This window comes from Panthera leo, chromosome E1, assembly GCF_018350215.1.
Source record: "Panthera leo isolate Ple1 chromosome E1, P.leo_Ple1_pat1.1, whole genome shotgun sequence".
Taxonomy (NCBI): Eukaryota; Metazoa; Chordata; class Mammalia; order Carnivora; family Felidae; genus Panthera; species Panthera leo.
In genome coordinates, this window is record NC_056692.1 from 9,921,523 (window position 1) to 9,936,656 (window position 15,134).

At 47.1% G+C, this 15,134-nt stretch overlaps 1 protein-coding gene and 2 long non-coding RNA genes across 16 annotated transcripts in view; 2 read left to right on the forward strand and 1 right to left on the reverse strand.

Moving 5' to 3' along the window:
• Window positions 1-15,134, reverse strand: part of SPECC1 (sperm antigen with calponin homology and coiled-coil domains 1) — a 269,159-nt gene that overhangs the window by 208,307 nt on the left and 45,718 nt on the right. Inside the window, exon 1 of one of the 13 annotated variants that reach the window (XM_042917326.1) lies at window positions 3,576-3,682. The exons of the other annotated variants lie outside the window; for them this stretch is intronic. The gene's annotated coding sequence lies outside the window, so the exon portion shown is untranslated. Of the gene's footprint in view, window positions 1-3,575; window positions 3,683-15,134 lie in introns of those variants that run through there. 13 annotated transcript variants of the gene reach the window in all.
• On the forward strand, window positions 1,512-4,314 carry LOC122207280. Of its 2 annotated transcripts, none has more exons than XR_006196755.1 (2): window positions 1,512-1,683; window positions 3,959-4,314. It is a non-coding gene; the product is annotated as an uncharacterized LOC122207280 (long non-coding RNA). The 2 variants fall into 2 exon arrangements; XR_006196754.1 differs by having other exon boundaries at window positions 4,108-4,314.
• LOC122207281 lies at window positions 8,525-11,336 on the forward strand. Its single transcript, XR_006196756.1, has 2 exons — window positions 8,525-8,563; window positions 11,109-11,336. It is a non-coding gene; the product is annotated as an uncharacterized LOC122207281 (long non-coding RNA).

Below are 15,134 nucleotides of genomic sequence, written 5' to 3' on the forward strand. Positions count from 1 at the left end.
GTGGCATCGTGGGTTCCTCCCTGGGGCTCCAAGCCCACAGCTGCGCAGGCTGGGAGATGGGATGCCTGCCACGTTTCCCCAGCGTGGACCTGGGTAGCAGCTCTTGCTTTCCTCCTGAAGCCCATCCCTCCCACGGATTCCTGACAGCCTTCCAAAAGCTCAGCTGGGGTCATCACTTCCTGCTCAAAACCCTTCATCTTCATTTATTTTTAAGCTACGTGCCGGGCACAACGTTCCGTGATTGCCGGAGATCACTCTCTCGAATGCTCCTGTCTGCCCCATGAGTCAGCTGTTGTCACCCACGCTTTGCAGTCAGCGAGGCCAAGAAATCCGCTAGCTTCCCCGATGCGGAAGCAGGGCTTGATCTCACAAACCGTGAGATCATGACCTGAGCTGAAATCAAGAGCCAGATGCTTAACCCACTGAGCCACCCATGCGTCCCAGGAGCACTCCCTCTTAAGAGGTATTTTCCTCCTGTTCTTTTGAGTAGCTCTCCCACTCCACCCCACAATTTCCTGTTCATTTCTTCAGAGCCTTCATCACCAAACTAAGACTACCACCATCATTGATTACCTGCCTCCCTCTGCCACCATGGATGCCCTGTGACAGCAGGGCCTTACCATCTTTGGGCGTCATGGTGTCTGCAGCATCTACACTGGGGCAGCACGTAGTAGGTGCTCAAGAAACATTTGCCAAAATGCCTATTTAGCTTCTGCCTCTCGCTGAAGAAATGTGCGCAAGTATCTCCCCGCCCCTCCCTCGTGAGGCACTGCGAGCCTCTACAAATGGGTATCATCACTGAGCACAGGTGGAATTCGTGGGCAGATACAAAACAGATCTATAAAGCCATCCCAGTCTTTCTCCCGTGAGACTTAAAATGTCTTTCAACAACTGGGGGAAAAAAAGCCAATCCCCAAACTGGATTTCAGGATGAAAACCCCGTCGACATGGACAGGGTGCCTTCCGGCATTACCACCTTGAAAATAACATTCGTGTTGATGTATAAGCGTTCACATTATAAAAATTCATCTCGTTAACTTATAACATGCTTGGGGAAATGGTTCCTAAAATCATGTGGTACCAAACCTCTAAAATCACCTATTGCTTCATTTTATTTCCTGGACTTGTTCCTGAAGGGTGGCTGCTTAAATTTTGGGTACGCATCTTAGTTTCACAGTAATAGCAAATGATACGTTTCCACGTTTATGGTTTAAGATTTCAGATGTCTTCATTGAAACATAAAAATAAATGAAATTACGTAGATGCTTAGTGGCAGCTGGTGATAACCACAGACTGAGGGACCCAGTAATTTAAAGGCGCAAGTCTACGTGTCTTTGTCTTTTAGCCAACGTTTTTTTGTGTCTTTGTTCGTAAATGGGGCCCCGAAGTCGGGTGGGACAAGGGGCAAAGCCCCGTGATGTCAGTGACACAGCTTCCAAGGCAACAGGGAAGCCAGTTCTGACTCATTCTGTTCTATTTCCTCTAGAAACAATGCAAGGACGGCAGGGCTCACTGCCCCACCCACCCGACGGAACCCCTGTGCCCTCCACCAACAAGCTTCAGTGCACCTGCCCTACCAAGACCCAGGAGGGAGGGCACGAGTCCTTCCCCCGGCACTGCTGAGCATAGGTGCCAAATAGGGACCTTGTGTGACGGCGGCCCTCCTCCTCCACCTGTGGACAGGTAGGCCCCCTCATCACACCCACCGCCCCCCCTTTGCTCACTGTACTTTAGCCACGCTGGCCTCCTGCCCAAGAGAAACGTAAACCGGCAGGAAGCTGGCATCATCTGCGGGGGCGGCCTCCACGCGCCATGCAGTGCATCGCAAGTGAGACTCCCCAAGAGAAACCACAGAGGGCCATCCTTCAAGTTCCCTTGCTAAGAAAGTGGTTTACCGATTCAAGAGTTGTGGGAGGAGAACCCCACCCGCGCCCCACTTGTGATCAGAGGCCAGAGCGCTGGCTGGGAGCTGTGCCCGCCATGGCGGCCACGAGCTCCCCAGCCAGCGGGGCCCACGAGTTACGCGGCGGGACTTCCCCAAGTGGCTCATTTCCCCTTCGATGCTTTAATCACGACTACGGCATTTCTCTTCCCCTGAAGATGTGTGTTGAGCTCTGCTGGTTTTTCTTCACTCATCTGCGTCTCGCGTCAGGCACGGGAGGCCAAGGGAGGGGTTCACCTGACAAGGGCCCACGTTGTCTCGACTAGTTTCTGTCAGCGTGCATTTGTGTTGGGCAGGGTTGGGGGAGATGACCAATTTAAAAAAAAAGTAAATTTTGACCTTGGCCTCGGATCTGGTTTCTCTCTTGCTTCTTGATCAACCATGGTATTCTTCCCTGACGTGGCACCTTCAGAGTCTTGTGGTTGCTGACAGACTCACAAAGGACGCCCATCAGGTTGATGTGGGTCTTTTATGATGACGACATTATTCTGAAAAGGTGGCCCTAAGTCACGAGAGCTCGAAGAGTTCAGAATAGCAGGGTCTTGACTGGATCCCAACCACGTTGAGTGCTGTGGGCCAGCAGGTGTGGTGGGTCAGGAGGCTGGTGAGCAAGGGCCCCTGACTGTCTGAGGAACTGAAGGGCCCCTGGGGATGAGGGAGACAGGCAGGAATTGGACCATCAAAATAACACTGAAATCTGAGGAAATTCAAGAAACTGTGAGGTTTCTCTCCCACTGTCTAGGGTCTTTGGGGATGTCTTGAATACCTGGTTCTCTGGCACCTCCCAGCCACAAAAAACAAAAACAAAAACAAAAACAAAAACAAAAACAAAAACAAAAACCATGGTGGATGCAACAGGCATCCCAGAAAGTGCCCTGGCAGGGGCAGGGGAGGGAGAAGGGAGAGCTTCGAAGCACCTGAGGCTATTAGCCGGTTGTGTTCACTCCTGGGACCACTGGAAAGAAATGAGGGAAGGAGCAGTACCTGGGTGGCTCAGTAGGTTAAGCGTCCAACTCTTGGTTTCAGCTCAGGTCATAGGTTCGAGCCCCACATGGGGCTCTGTGCTGACAGTGTGGAGCCTGCTTGGGATCCTTGGTCCCCCTCTCTCTCTGCCCCTCCCTTGTTTGGACCATCTGTCTCTCAAAAATCAATCAATCAATAAATTGAAAAAAAGAAACGAGGGGGAAAGATAGAACTTTCCTGGAGCTTGTACAGGTTCAGAAGGGTCAGGGAGCTGATTCTTGCCCGCACAGTCACCCTGGTTGCCCCAGGGTCACGGTGGACACCCCCTCTGAGTAACGGGCAAAGTCTGTCCCTTCGCACAGGCTGTGAGAGTCTGTCATTCCACTGGATTTCCTTATTGTTCCTGGATTAAGTTAAATCATTGAACGCGGCTGATTTCTTGTTTTTTGCATTCCTGAAATATTCTTTTCTACCCCACAGGCTTCAGCTATTTTCCTGTAATGCCAGCTGGCTAATGAAAGCTACTGCTGTGCTTTGTGGGGTTAATTTATTCAGTGCCTGGAATATGCTCTATCTTTCCCCAGCATGAAATGTTTCTGCTATTGCGTTTTAAATATATACAATAGCCACAAATATGAGGGATAATGTTGCAGGCTGCCCCTGGGATTACCTTGTCATTACGTGTCCCTTGCACGGTCCCCAGGAGAAAATCTACAGGGAACAGCAGTATAGCCTTGGCTCTGTGCTCTGTGCTCCAGGGTGGGAGCTGGAGACAAATGTGGAACAGCCCTGCAGCTGCCCCCTCAGGGTGGGCTTTGTGACACAGTCAAGTCTGACTTTCAGTGAAGAGAGACAGTCCCCTGTCCCTCAAAAACACAGAGCAAGAGCCGTGTTGTAAAGCTGCCCCCACCTTCTCTTTGTTTCAGCGTAAGGCACATTTCCTGCTGGCCCACTCCCTCCAGGTGCCTAGGGCTCAGACCCAGTACAGCCAATGACTGATCATTTAGTCTTCAGGCCTCCCCAAGGCCACTCCACTTCCTGCCCCTTGTCCAGGAACAGTCCTGCTTCCCCAGCTCAGTGAGCATCCACAACACCCCGTATGAAAGCCTAACACTCTGCTGACTTGTCTCCTGCCCCCCAACTTCCCAGCCTCGATGACGTTTGAGCAAAGAACTCATTCTCATTCCTCCGTGATCCCACAGCTCTGGGCCCAGCATCTGGTCCATAAGAAATGGTAGTTGAAGACGAATCATCAACCTAAATGTGAAGCCCAAATAGAACTAGAAAAATACCCGAGGCAAACAGGAGAAAATCTTTGTGATCTTGAGTTTGGCAAAGATCTCTTACATGGACCAAAAGCATGGTCCATAAGATAGAACATTAAAAAAAAAAAAAAAAAAAAAAAAAAACACTGATAAGTTAGACTTCACTGCAATTTAAAACTTCTCTTCAAAAGACATTATCAAGAACATAAAAAGACAAGCCACAGATCGGAAGAAAAGCATCTGGAAAACACGAAACTGGTAAAGGGCTTGCTTCCTGACTTTATACAGAATTCACCCAACTCAACGGCAACTCCGTAACTCAACTCCGTAAAAGATGGTCAAAGATTCAACACTTTGCCAACGAGGATATTCTCGGGATGGCAAACGAGCACATGAAAAGATGCTCCACGTCATTAGTCGTGAAGTAAATGCAAATTGAAACCACAAGGAGCTACTACTACACGCCTAGGAGAATGGCTAGAAAATAAAATAAAATAAAACAATATCGAGTGCAGGGATTTGGAGCAACGGGAACTCTCACTCATTGCCGGTGGAAATGCAAAACGGAATAGAATCTTTGCACAACAGTGCAGCTGTTTCTTATAAAATTGAACCTGCGCTAATACAACCCAGTAATCCCACTCCTCAGCATTTATCCAAGAGAAATGGACACTCGAGTTCACATAAACGTTTGTAATGGGAATGTTTGTAACAGCGTGATTCATAGGCTTGGTTCACAAGAGCGAAAACTTGAAACCACCGGACTGTCCTTTGATGGCGAGTGGATATCACTGTGGTATGTCCACGTGCTGAATGACGTGCAAAAACAACGCATGAATTTTAAGTGCATTGTGCTAAGTGAAAGAGGCCAAACTGAAAAGGCTACACATTATAGGATTCCATTTATATGACATTCTGAAAAAGGCAAGACCATAAGGACAGAAAACAGAGCAGTGGTTACCAGGGCTTGGGACCTCACCCTACATTCCTCTCCAGCTAGTTGCTCATCTGTAGCCTTTATGATATCTTTTATAAGAAACCGGTGGAAGTATATAAATGTTTTTCTGAGTTCTGTGAGTCACTCCAGCAAATTAACTGAACCTGAGGAGGGCGTTGTGGGAACCTCCGATTTATAGCAGGTTGGACTTGTGACTGGCCTGAATTGGGGGTGAAGAGGGAGTGGGAGGAGTCTTGTGGGACTGGGCCTTAACATGTGGGATCTGATACTCTCTCCAGGTAGACGGTGTCAGAACTGAGTTAACTGCTCAATGTGTCGGAAAACACACATCAGAGGGACTGACTATAAAGAGGTACAAGGAAATTTTGGGCATAAGTTGTAAATCCTGATCGTGGCAGTGGTTACACACGCATTTGTCAAAGCTCAAGTGGGCTGAATGAATATAATCCAAGGCTCTCCTTGCACTGGCCCAAGCCCACCTTGCCAACCTCATTTCCTCCTCCCCTACTCATGCTTTCCGTGCTCCTGTGAAGCTGGCCTTCCATGGCCCCCAGCAGCATGGGCCTTGCCCACCCCCAGCCTTTTCTCTGGTTTTCTTCACGTTCCCTTTGCCTGGTCAGCCTTTCCCACCTTTGCCCCCATTTATACACAAATCTTATCCATCCTTCATGCCCCAGGGCAAATGTTACCTTTTCTTGTAACTGTATTTGATTACCACCACCCCACATGCACAAAAAGCTGGAAGTGATTTGCTATGCCTGTAAATTCCAAGCATCTTATCTGCATCTCTTACATTTCTCACCATTTCTTGTACGATTGTGTACATATCACATATCTCCAACTAATTTTAAGTGCCAAGTTTGAGTCACTTTTGCATTTATGCACAGTGTCTAGATCGATGCCTTATATGTGGTAAGTGCTCAGATATGTTCTGTTTGATGAATTAATGAAAAAAATCAATGGCCAGGGTGACCTGTGGCAGCTAAAGTTGGTGTGGTCAGCACCCGGAAAGAATAGTATCACCCAGGAGTCCAGATTAGATGGCCTCTTAGTGATAAGCAAACAGGACTAGGGAGGTTATACCTCCACAACTACTATTCGTATGGTAGTCGCCTGGTCCCCCTACCTGGCTGATCAGGGCTGGTTAAAAACACACATGCCTGGGGTCCTGACTCAGTCCATCAAGGGTGAGTGCTGCTTCTGAATTTTTAATAAACTCCCAGAGTGACTCATCAGTCAAGCTTGGGACTTACCTTCCTAAATGGTCAGAAGGCCAAAGACTCACCTACAGGTAGCCAATAAAAAAATGCAGGCTTTGAGTATCTGTTTAGAGGTACCACACACACACACACATGCACGCACACACGCACAGGTATATGGATCATCAAACTGTAATACGTCCATACCCGTCAATAAAAAGGAGTGAACTGCTGACACATAGAACACGGATGAATCTCAGAAGCATTATGCTGAGTGGAAGAAACCAGACACCAAATAGTACAGAGTGTATGGTTCCACTGATCTGAAATTCTAGAAGAAGCAAAAATAAGGTGGAGTGATAGAAAGCTGATCCGTGTTTGCTGGGGGCCAGGGCCAGGGGGCAGACAGGCACTGGGAACCTGACTTCCTGTAAAGGGGCACAAAGGGAGTTTTCGGGGTGATGGGAATGCTCCGTGGCTTGACTGGAGTGGTGGTTCCAAGGATGTATACATTTAGCAAAAGTCATCAAGGTATACATTCAAGGGGCACCTGGGTGGCTCAGTTGGATAAGCATCCAACTCTTGGTTTCGGCTCAGGTCATGATCGCACATTTTCGTGGGTTCGAGCCCTGTGTCAGGCTCTGTGCTGCCAGCACAGAGCTTGCTTGGGATTTTCTCTCTCTCCCTTTCTCTCTGCCTCTCCCTCACTCGTGCTGTCTCTCTCAAAATGAATAAATAAGCTTAAAAAAAAAAAAGAAACTTAAAAAATACAGAGTGCCCATTCAAAATGGAAGCATTCATTGGGACTCAGAATCCAGGAGCCTAATGATGATCCTATCCCTGTCCTTCGCCCCCTATATATCTGGCCAGTCACCGAGTCCTGTCACTTGGACTGCTAAAGGTCTCTTCCTCTGCTCCTTATTTCCACACTTCACATCCTCATGGGTATCAGAATTACTGCTGGTTTCCCTACCTAGAGTCAGGGTCACGGCTTCTGTGTGCCGCCATGCCACTAGCAGGCTTTCTAAAACGCAGCCCGCTCAAGTCCCTCCCCTGCTCAAACCCTCCCACCACCACCCCTTTCAGGATAAAGCCCAAATTCCACATGCCGGGCTTCTCGTACCCTCACACCCGCCCCAAGCCCCACCTCTTACCATTCTCGCGCAGGCCCACTGCAGACACCTATTCCGACAACGGGAGCTCCTCGAAGGCGCCGGGACCCCTGGCAAGTCTGGGCCTTCGCACACGCCATCCTTTCTGGGTGCAACACTCTCCCTGCTCCCTCAGCCTGTCCACTCCCATCCACCCTTCAAGGCTCAGCTGAACCATCCCCTGACCTAGCAAGCTTTCTGCTGGCTCTGATCCGGCGCTGGGTGGGACGCCCCTCCTCCAAATGTTGGCATCTGCCACACTGCATCGCGGTTGCTACCGTTGGTTTGTCCGTCTCCCCACTGAGCATTCGGGCTGGGTATCATATTCGGGCTGGGTATATTTTTCACCTCTGGATAGCCAGCGTCAAAGCAGATCTCTGGCACACAGAAGGAGCTCAGTAAGTAAGTAAGTAAGTATTTCTGGGTATTTCTCTTTTTTTTCCTTTTTTTATTTATTGGGGGGGGAGGGGCAGAGAGAGAGAGAGAGAGAGAGAGAGAGAGAGACAGAAATCCAAGCAGGCTCCATGCTATCAGTGCAGAACCCAACATGGGGCTGGAACTCAGGAACCATGAGATCATGACCTGAGCCAAAATCAAGAGTCGGGCACTTAACCGACTGAGCCACACCGGCGCCCCTGTTTCTGGGTATTTCTAATGACTGCCTGCCTGCCTGACTGACTGACTGAATACCAAAGGACAGGGTGTTAGAAGTCTGCTGAAGGGCTATGATGCATGAGAAGGGAAGACGCTTGAGGACAAAGTGGTATTTAAGTTAGACTCTTGTTATGCACTGAACGGTGTCTTCCAATTCATATGTTGAAAGTCCTAACCCCCGGAGTACCTCATAATGTGACTACGTTTGGAGCCAGGGCCTGTAACGAGGTAAAATGAGGTCACTGGGGTGAGCCCTACACCCAACGGCTGGTGTCCTCACAAGAGCGGGGAGTTGGGACACAGTGGTGCACACAGGGAAGACCACGTGAGGACACAGGGCGAAGATGGCCGTCCACAAGCCAAGGAGGGGAGGCCTCAGAAGGAACCCACCGGGCCAACACCTGGATCTCAGACTTCTAGCCTCCAGAACGGTGAGGAAATTAACGTCTGCGTTTAAGCCCCCCCTCTGCAGTGCTTTATGGCAGAAAGGACATTCCAGGTGAGAAGCACACCCAAAGGCAGGGGAGGCACGGTTACGGGGTGCGTGCCCTGGAATGGTCTGGTTTGTCGGCAGTGGATGAACGCTGTAGCAAGTAAAGCAAAACGGCCCTGAGACCAATGAGACTGTGGAGGTCCCAAAAGCCAGGTGAAGGCGGCTAGCCTTTCCTCTGCGGGCCGGTGCATCTCTGCCCGGTGTGACCGGTGTCTGGCCGAAAGCAGCAGCAGGCCGGGCAGGGCTGGAAGCCAAGGCCACTGTGTGTCCCACACTGGTGCGTACGAGCCATGGGGCTGCTGTGGAGGCTTTTGGGGACAGCAAACATTTGTTAATTTAAAAGTTCTAGGGGCGCCCGGGTGGCTCGGTCGGTTAAGCGCCGACTTCGGCTCAGGTCGTGGTCTCATGGTTCGTGGGTTCGAGCCCCGTGTCGGGCTCTGTGCTGACAGCTCGGAGCCTGGAGCCTGCTTCGGATGCTGTGTCTCCCTCTCTCTCTCTGCCCCTCCCCCACTCGCACTCTGTGTGTGTGTGTGTGTGTGTGTGTGTGTGTGTGTCTCTCTCTCTCAAAAATAAATAAACATAAAAAATTGAACAAAAAAAGTTCTATATGTATTTTAACGTGTGACACATAGGACTGAACTGTGGCTCTTTTGTGACAAGGCAGAGCATTGATCAGGGCAACAAATAATGGGATTCTGCCAACCAGGATGGCCATGTGCCCTTGGCTGTACGGTCACGACACACCCCTGGGTCCTCCTCTGGCCTTCACTCATCCCTACCCACAGCTCTCCTTTTATTTATTTATTTTTATTATTTTTTATTGAAAAATTTTTATTTATTTATTTATTTTTCAATATATGAAATTTATTGTCAAATTGGTTTCCATACAACCCCCAGTGCTCATCCCAAAAGGCGCCCTCCTCAATACCCATTGCCCCCCCTCCCCTCCCTCCCACCCCCCATCAACCCTCAGTTTGTTCTCAGTTTTTAAGAGTCTCTTCTGCTTTGGCTCTCTCCCACTCTAACCTCTTTTTTTTTTTTTTCCTTCCCCTCCCCCATGGGTTTCTGTTAAGTTTCTCAGGATCCACATAAGAGTGAAAACATATGGTATCTGTCTTTCTCTGTTTGGCTTATTTCACTTAGCATCACACTCTCCAGTTCCATCCACGTTCCCACAAAGGGCCATATTTCGTTCTTTCTCATTGCCACGTAGTACTCCATTGTGTATATAAACCACAATTTCTTTATCCATTCATCAGTTGATGGACATTTAGGCTCTTTCCATAAGTTGGCTATTGTTGAGAGTGCCCACAGCTCTCCTTTTAAAACGCAGGTCAGATTCTGTCATTCCCTGCCCTTCACTGCACTGGAATAGCAAAGTCAGGCCCCAAAGGACGAGTGTGAATTCACTTGTTTGCACAAGCAAACAGCTGGGGACTATTTCATTCCTTTGCTCCCTCAACAAACAAACCCTTGCGGAGCACCTGCTGTAGGTCTCAGGGAGGCACCGGCACAGGGACGAGCAAACACGAACATAATCTCTGCTCACGGGGGGATCGTGGTCCAGAGTGAGGGGGTTGGGGGGGAGGCTACCATACAGTCTCAATGAGATCACAGAAGATCTCAACTGTGACACTGCTGAAGAGAGCTTGGGGTGGGGGGGGTATGGCCAAGCCAGGGAGGACAGCCTGAGCAGGCTCCATGAGGCAAAGACAATTCCAGGATAGCCAGCATTAACTAGGTGCAAAGGGGCAGAGAACATCCACAGGCAGAGGGAGCAGCCAGGCAAGGAGGTGGGAAGGAGGTGGCAGGAGGTGGGAAACAAGTGTGAGGGACTCTAAGACCCTGTGGCTGCAGGGATGACCTGAGCAGGAGACAGGGTGGAGAGCAGGGACAGGAGGGGGACCCTTGCTTCCCTCACCAGTCAGGTGCCCCCCCCCACCACCACCCTCACCAGCTGCTCCGCAGCCTAAGTCTAGTCACAAAAGCCACTGAGCAGTTCCTGGCGTGGGCTCCTGCCGTGAAAGGAGGGCTCCAGGTAGCACAGGAGAAGCCGGAACTCTGGAAACCCTTTACTTAAGCTCATCGGTGAGACCAAGAACGGGTCCCCACAGGCAGTAGGTGCTGGAAAGTTCTCCAGCCCCCAGGCTCAATAAAGATTTTTGTTTACAACCCAGACCATCCTCCCAGGATCCCGTCCTTTATCTCCTGCATAAATCCTCCCCAGTGACTGCTGACTCTCCCCAGAGGGTGACTAGTTGGGCTCTTGTCATTAGAGAAGACTCCTTACTGCAGTACCAGGTGTGGCTCTCAGGGCTCCCAGGCCTGTCTCAGAGGGACCCTCCGCCTCCCTGGCTGTCATGTGTCCCTGGCTTACCTCACTCTTGTCACTGTAAAATAAATAACTGCTCTCCAGTCTCCTCTTTCTTTCTTTCTCTCTCTCTCTAACCACCCACCCCCCCACCTCTCTCTCTCTCTTGTAGTGTCCTTGTCCTGAATTCTACTGGCTAACAAAGTCATCATAGACAAGAGTCACTTTTTACTGGCTAAATATCTAAACCTAATACGGTTCCTTCCAGAAATAGCATCCCTGTGATCAAGGCGACCTCGCAGGCCTTAGAGACCAGGTGACAGAGTTCTGCATTCGTTCCTGGTAAATTTTTTATTGTTGATTTTTGAATTTGGCATTATTTCATTTTCATTGTTTCTCACTCACAGTGAGTCAACAAGTTTCCTTTTAAAATCTGTTAACGATGGCAGTTTTAGGAAATTTAATAAGAAAAGCTGTGGAAAGAGAAAATCTGAGTGACTAAAATCTGGGAAGCGGTGGTCCCAGGGAAAGGAATGAAGAAATGGCAGGAGGAATGGCAAGAAAGGGACGGAATGTGAGAGAAGAACCATTAGGTTCCTAATGGTTGGATGTGGGGGGGGGGCATGTGGGGGGGCTGGGAGGGGTCCCCACCTGTGCTTTTCTTAGACCAGCCTCCCTCTATTCGCCCCCTCCTGAGCACCCATGTAAATGGGCCTCTCATCTATTATTCTCCTTATTTGGTAGCTTCATAGCAACGCTCATGATCCGTGATGAGTAATTGGCTAGTGGGTTTGCTGCTCCCACGGGGCTGGCACCGTCCCTCTCTGGCTCACCCTGGTCTCTGCGGGGCCTAGAGCACTGCCTGGCTGGGACCAGGCATGGGGTATCTGCCGGGCAAATATCTGGATGAATGGCCATCATGAAGGTTGGATGAACCTTTTTAAAACAGCGATAGGGAACACAGATGAAAGGAAGGGGAGAGGCATGGTGTGTCGAGGCTGGGGTCTATGAGCCACCCAAGTGGGCACCCCTTGAACGCAGCGTGAAAATAGGGATGGGACAGGACCAGAGCTGCTTAGAGGTCAGAACTTGTCAATGAAGCACCTTTCCCTCTGTGCCTCTTGGGTTGAGTTTTCTCAACAAGTTCCTTGCTTCTTTTCCTAAAACATAAGTTAAAACCTGTAAAGAATGTGAAAACACTGCCACTCAAATGTTCACTCTTCCTAAAATTTGTCATGTACTTTCCCAACTGTAGGCCTCTATACCTGGGGTTCTGCTCCCTAAAATTTTGCCTGTGGGCCTGGAAAAATGCCTGTCTATCTATCTATTTATCTATCTACCTATCTATCTATTTTGCACAAATAAGAGACAAATACAGGGGCGCCTGGCTGGCTCAGTATGTTAAGCATCTGTCTTCAGCTCAGGTCATGATCTCGTGGTTTGTGAGTTTGAGCCCCATGTCAGGCTCTGTGCTGACAGCTCAGAGTCTGGAGCCTGCTTTGGATTCTGTGTCTCCCCCTCTCACTCTGCCACTCCCCCGCTCACATTCTGTCTCTCTCAAAAATAAACATTAAAAAAAATTTTAATAGACACAGATTTATAGAAGAGTTCAAACATAGAAATGTATGTAGCAGAAGGTGAAAGAGACCTTGCCCTTAATTCCACTTCCCATAGCAAGCAGCTTGATATCATATATCCATTACTTTTTTAAGATGAATTTTTATATACATGCAAATAAAATTAGGGAGTTTAGATCTTTTAATGTAAATAACGAAATTTTACAGGTAGATATGATTATACTGTATATGTTTACTTGAAAACATGTACCGTATTTTTCTGAGATACATTCAAGGTTATTTTACACTCTGGTAATTTGGTAAAATTGTACAAAAAGCTTTATTAATTCTTGTTCCTTGTATTTGATTGCCTATGCCCATCTCCATACGTTCTCTTTGATGCTGGATGCTCTGTTTTCAACTTTTGCCAATCTGTCACAGGGGAAATATTGCATAGTATTCGAATTTGTGTTTCCATGATTCCTTTTTTTTTAAGGTTTATTTATTTATTTTGAGAGACAGCCTGAGTGGGGAAGGGGCAGAGAGGGAGACAGAATCCCAAGCAGGTTCTGCACTGTCATCACAGAGCCCGATGCAGGGCTTGAACTCATGCAACCATGAGATCATGACCTAAGCTGAAACCAAGAGTCGGTCGCTTAACTGAGCCACCCAGGTGCCCCTGTGTTTCCATGATTCTTACTGAGGTTGAACATTATATGTTTACTGGTCAACTGTATTTCTTCTTCTGTGAATTGCTTGTTTATAAAAATAAATATAATTTGCCTATTTACAAATTGTCCTTGCCCATGTTTTCTTTACGTATTTGTCTTTCTCCAATTGATCTGTAGGAATTCTTTTTTTTAATGTTTATTTATTTATTTTTTTTTATTTTTACATTTATTTTAAGAGAGTGAGAAAAAGCATATGTGTGCACGCAAGAGCAGGGAAGGGGCAGAGAGAGAGGGAGACAGAGGATCTGAAGGGAGCTCTGCACTGACAGCAGAGAGCCCAACGTGGGGCTCAAACTCACGAACTGTGAAGTTACGACCTGAGCCAAAGTTGGACGTTTAACCAACTGAGCCACACAGGCACCCCTGGGAATTCTTTTTTTATAATGGGTAGTAATCCTCTGTGGTATGTGTGTTGCATATATCACTCTGTCACTTGCCCGTCTTTCAGTGTATCAGTTCCTTAACGTATAGAGAGTCAAACGTTCTTTCTCTGTCTCCCAAGATTACATGAAAGTTTGTCTTAAGCCATATAGGAAAAGAATGACACATTTGTCTCTATATAAGAACAAGATATAATATACCTTTGTGTCCATAAAATACATATATGTATGCCTCAAATACTTTCTATACGTATCTTTACACATCAATTACTGTTTCCAGTGGTTTTCTTTAATTTACCTTTTATTTCCTCACCCCAACAACCCATGGAGTACACACTACCTATCACTATCCCCATTTTACAAGTAAGACTGAGGGACACATAAGTTAGGACTCAGCGCCTGCCTCCTGAGCCCACACCCTTAATACTTCATTTGGACTCCACACAACTTATCCTCTCTATATATCACAAAAGCAACGGTAATTAATACCGTGTGATAATGGCACAGAAACAGCAACTATAAATAAAACAGATAATATAGAAAAATCTTTTTAAAAAGCTTAAGGCATGAAAAGACAAAACTATAAAATACTAGAGAACACAAAGATTTATCATAAATGATATTGGAAACACTGGCACTATTTTAAGTCAGTCTAAATCCACTTTTCACATCATCCACCAAAGTAAAAACTAGAAGGAAAAAAAAAATCCTTTAAAAGAGGATAACATCTCTAAAGTAAGAAGAATCCGGGGGAAAAAAATGGACAGTTTGGGCTATGTAAAAACGTTAAACGGCTACATTTTTTTAAAATTCATTTTTAAAAAGTAACCAAATAGTCTGGGGAAAAGAACTGCCAAAATTATGGTGAATAAGTCTTATCAAAAACCTATGTAAATCAGCAAAACAAAAAATGAAGCAAAACAGATGAGCAAAACAGAAAGTACAACTTATAAACAAACACGTGAAAAAACCATTCAGCCTAATTATGTTAAAAGAAATGCAACATTACAAAGGGCCTCTGTTTTGCCTATTTTTTAAATGATATTGCCCTTGATGGAATGCGTGAAATCAAACGGGCACTCTCACACAGAGTGTTGATACAAAGTTATGCAGTAACATACACCAAGCATCATTAAAATAAATGTTCATGCCCGTTTACCTAGTAATCCTATGTCTGAGCATCTATTCTACAGATATGATCCAGAAACCTGGGGAAAATCACATGGCCAAGATAGTTACTGAAGTATTGGGTTGTTTTGTTTTGTTTTGTTTTGTTTTGTTTTGTTTTGTTTTTAAGATTTTATATTTAAGTAATCTGTACCCTCAACCTGGGGCTTGAACTCACAACCTCGGGATCAAGAGTTGCGAGCTCTACTGACCGAGCCATCCAGGCACCCCTAAAGCATTATTCATTACAGGAAGAAAACAGAAAAAGAAAGAAAGAAAGAAAGAAAAAGAAAGAAAGAAAGAAAGAAAGAAAGAAAGAAAGAAAGAAAGAAAGAAAGAAAGAAAGAGAAAAGCAACCCAATTT